Below are 5,255 nucleotides of genomic sequence, written 5' to 3' on the forward strand. Positions count from 1 at the left end.
AGGAGACAAAATAGTCAACAGAAGCAGACTTAGACATAATTAAATGTTGGAACTATCAACCAATGAATTAAAATAATTATTAATAATAATGAAGGATCAAATGGAAGAGGCAAATAAATAGGTATGATCAGATGGCAAATATCATAGGTAGAAACTACAAGAGTTGAACAGAAAAGCTAAAGGAGTCGATCTGAAATGCTAAAGAATGAGAAATGCAGTAACAAAATTTTAAAAAGCCTTTGACAGGTTCAGCAACAGACTTGACATAGCTGAGGAAAGAATCAATGAACTTGAATATAGGTCAAGAGAGATTATCAAAGCTGAAACTAGAGAGTGGGAGAAAATCTACACAAACAGAACAGGAGGGAACAGTTTCCAACTCATTTTATGAGGCCAGCATTACCCTGAAAACAAAATCAGACAAAGGAATCACAAGAAAAAAAACTACTATGGATCATTACCCTTCACAGATGCAAAAATCCTCAATAAAATATTAGCAAATCAAATTCAGTAACTTGGAAAAAAGATAAAATATCACAACCAGTAGGGATTTATCCCAGGAATACAAGTTGAATCAACATTAAAAGATCAATCAGTATAACTCATCAGGTCAACAAATTAAAGAAGAAAAATATGATGGCATGAACAAATGCAAAAACTAAACATTTAAGAAAATCCAACCCCTATTCATGATAAACTTCTCAGCACATTAGGAATAGAAGGGCACTTATACAACCTGATGAAGTGCATATACTAAAAACTTACTGCTAACATTATAGTTAATAATAAAAGACTCAATGTTTTCCCCTAAAGATTCAGAAGAAGGACATCAGCTGTCACCACTTTTATTTAATAACACACTCAAGATCTAGAAAATGCAACAAGAAAAAAAGAAATAAAAGGCATACAGATTGAAAAGGAAAAAATAAACCTGCCTCTATTCACAAATGGCATGATTGTCTATGTCCATTCACAAAGAATCTTCAAAAAAAAAACTCCTGGAGCTAATAAGTGAGTTTAGCAAAGTTGCAAGATTCAAGATCACTATGCAAACATCAATTATATCTCTATACACTGGGGGAAAAAAAGGAAAATCCAAACTTAAAAACAGTACTATTTATAATAGAGCCAGAAAACATAAAAATATGTATAAATGTAATAAAATATGTGAAAGATCTCTATGCTGAAAACTACAAAGTATTTTTTTTTAAGATTTTATTTATTTATTTGACAGAGAGAGACACAGCGAGAGAGGGAACACAAGCAGGGAGAGTGGGAGAGGGAGAAGCAGGCTTCCCGCGGAGCAGGGAGCCCGATGCGGGGCTCGATCCCAGGACTCTGGGATCATGACCTGAGCCAAAGGCAGACGCTTAACGATTGAGCCACCCAGGCATCCCAAAAACTACAAAGTATTGATGAATGAAGACCTAAATGAGTGGACTGATATACCACGAGCATGTATTTGAAGACTCAGTTCTCCCCAAATTCATCTACAAATTCAAAGTAATCTCAATGAAAAGAACAGCTATTTTTTATGTTGACATCAATGAGTTGATTCTAAAATCAACAAAGGAAGTAAGGCAAAGGAACTGGAACAGCCAAAACAATTTAAAAAGAAAAAATTGGAAGACTCATACTATCTTATCTCAGGACTATCCTATAAAGATACATTAATCAACTCAGCATGACATCAGCAAAAGAATAAATAGATGAATAGAAAAAATAGAGTCCAGAAACAGACCCATACATACATATGGGCAACTGATTCTTGACAAGAGTAAAAATGCAGGTCAGGGGAGAAAGGATGGCCCCATCAACAAGTGGTTCTAGAACAATTAGATATCCATGTGCCCCCTAAAATATCTCACTCCATATACTAGAAGTAACTCAAAATGATAGACCTAAATGTAAAATATAAGACTAAAAAAGTCTTAGAAGAAAACATAAAAAATTTTTCATGACACTGGGTTAGGCAAAGATTTTTAAAAATCCATAAAATTTATAAAATTAAAAATTAAACATTAAAATTAAAAACTCTTCTCCAACGGTTACAGACGGGGAGAAAATATTTGCAAAATACCTATCTGATAAAAAGACTGGTATCCAGAATATTTAGAGATCTCTCAAAACTCAATAATAAAAATTTTAATGGGCAAAAGATTTGAACAGACACTTCATCAAATAAGATATATGAATGGCATCATAAGCACATGAAAAGATATTCAACATCATTAGTCATCAGAGAAATGCAAAGCACAACTATTTGTGTGAGATACTATTACACATCTACCAGGATGACTAAAACTAAAAGAAAAATAAAACTGCCAATACTAAATATTGAGTATGAGAACCAGTTGGAACTCTCATAGTGTGGTAGCTGAGAGGAATGCAAAATGGTACAGCCACTTAGCAAAAGAGTTTAGTACTTTCTACCACAGTTAAACAGACACTTTTCATATAACCCAGCAATCCGACTCTTATTTACTAAAGTGAAATAAAAACCTATGTTCACATAAAAACCTATACTCAAATGTTTGTAGCAATTTTATTTATAATTGCCAACAGCTGGAAACAACCAGCTCAACTGGAGAATTAACAAACTTCAAATGCTACTCAACAATAAAAAAGAACTGAGTATTGATACTAGCAATAATATGGATGAACCTCTGGAGTTCAGGGATCCCCAAAGCCATCCTTAGGTTCAATGATTCACTAGAAACTCATGAAACTCAAAAGAGCCGTTTTATTCATGGTCACAGTTTATTATAGCAAAAGATACAGATTAAAACCAGTAAAGGGAAGAGAGGTATAGGACAGGGTCCGGGAGAACCAAGCTTCCAGTTGTTCTCTCCCAGCAGAGTTGCAGAGATAGCACTTACATCTTCCCCCAAGAATGTATGACAGCATGCATGGAGTACTGGCAACCAGGGAAACGCAGCTGAGGCGTGGTGTCGAGCATTTTTATCAGGGGTCTGACATGTAGGTAGGGCTGACCATCTGCACAGCTGACCTTAGCCTCCAACTCCCCCAGAGGTCAAGCTGATACCACACCGCACAAAGTCTCCACCACCTTGTCAGCCACACTGTCAGCATAGACAACATGAGGTGGCCAAAGGCCCTTAAGTAAGCAAAGACACTCTTATCAGGCAGGATATTCCAAGGGCTTAAAGGTTACCTCCCAGGAGATGGGCAAAGGCCAAACCTTAGGCAGCTGAGTTGCCTATTCTTTGAGCAACTGAGGTATTTTTACTCAAAACAACACTTCTGACACCAAATGTATCAGTTTTTTTTCCTCACACCATCTAATTCTCTAACTCTCCCGATACCACCAGGCATCCTACAATTCATTTCAATTCTGACAATAACAACTCAGTCAGCATCAGACTCCTCAGGCTTTTGGGTCAGTCCCACAAGACTGCCCTCACTTCAGATGGCAGTCACAAGTATTGGGTCCCCAGGTTACACATACTTCTGTTTGACTTGGCTACAAGTTAGAGATGAAACTCCATCTCCCTTTCAGTTCATTAATTCGCTAGAACAGCCCATAAAATTCCAAAGAACACTTTTTTTTACTATTACCAATCTATTATAAAGGATACAAAGACCCAGATGAGAAGGTACATAGGGCAAGGTCCATATGGGTCCTAAGAACAGGAACTTCGGTTTCCACTGAGGTGGACTATGCCACCCTATCAGCAAGTGGATATGTTCACCAACTGTGAAGATCTCCAAACCCCATTGTTTAAAGGGTTTTATTTAGGCTCTATTACATAGGCACAATTGATTAAATCACTGGTCACTGACGACTGAACTCAGTTGCCAACCATTCTGTCCTCCATGAAGGTCAAGGGGTGGGGCTGAAAGTGCCAACCCTCTAATCACATGGTTAGCAACCATGTGGCAACCAACTATCATCCTGGCAACCAACTACCATCCTGAAGCTATCAAGAGGCCCATCAAGAGTAACCTCATTAGTATAAACTCAGGAATGATTAAAAATGGTTTGTTATGAATAACAAAAGATGCTCCTTTCAGGAAATTACAAGGGTTTTAGGAACTCTGTACAAGGAACCAGGGACAAAGACCCAACATGTATTTCTTATTATGTCACAGGAATGCTATTCCTTTACCGCACAACTTCAAATGCATTATACTAAGTGAAAGCAACCAAACCTAAAGGGCTACAAAGTTTATGATTCCATTTATATGATATGGCTGAAAAAGTAAGACTACAGAGACTGAAAATAGATCAGTGATTGCCAAGGTCTGCAGTGTGGGAGGAGGGCTTGTCTACCAAGGGGCACAAGATAACATTCTTTCCTGATTGTGATGATAGTTATACAAATACATGTGTTTATCAAAACTCACAGAACAATGATTTTTACTATTTGTGAGTTATACCTTGATTAACCTAAGACAATCAGTAGTAACAGATTCATTCACCTGAAGCAGTTTCATCTCCTAAAAATGATACATACAAACGTTATGTGAGCAACAAGACAAATGCCCTTGCTAAGTGAAAAGCAATGGAAAACTGTATCTCTGCTTTATCATACTTTATAAAAATTATGCATGCACACAGGCAAAGGAAAACATTTTGATACATTGGCTACCAGGATTATGGGGTGACAATTTTTGATTAATGTTTTCTGTCTAATAACAAACAAAATAAGCTACAAAAAAAAATGTTTTATAACAGGTAAAATAGCATAATACTGGTAGGCAAGAAATTCTAAAATGACCCCCAAGGCCCATGCCCTTGTATAATCCTCTCTCTTTGAGTTTAAGTGGGACTTGGCAACTTGTTTCTAACCATTGGAATAGGGCAAAGGAAATGGGCTATCACTCCCACGATTATATTATTTCAAATGGCAAAGGTGAAAAGATTTTGCAGATGTAATTAAGGTCCCTAACTGGCATTCAATTAATCAAAGAGATTTTCCTGTATGGACCTACGTAATGAAGATGAGCCCTTTAAAAGAGAGTAGAGGTCAGAGACTTTCCTGTGGCCTTGAAAAAGCAAGCTGTCCTAAATTCTACCAGTAGAAGGAAATGAATTCAGCCAATAACCATGTGAGCTTGGAATAAGATCCAGAGCCTCAGTGAAACCTCAGCCATGGCCAACACTTCAGTTTGTAGCCTTGTGAAACCCTAAGTAGAAGACTCAGCTTAAACTGCGCCCAGACTCCTGATCCATGGAAATTATGAGATAATAAATCTGTGTTGTTTTAAACTGCTATTGCAATTTGTTACAC

The sequence above is a fragment of the Neomonachus schauinslandi genome, chromosome 6 (genome assembly GCF_002201575.2).
Source record: "Neomonachus schauinslandi chromosome 6, ASM220157v2, whole genome shotgun sequence".
NCBI lineage: Eukaryota > Metazoa > Chordata > Mammalia > Carnivora > Phocidae > Neomonachus > Neomonachus schauinslandi.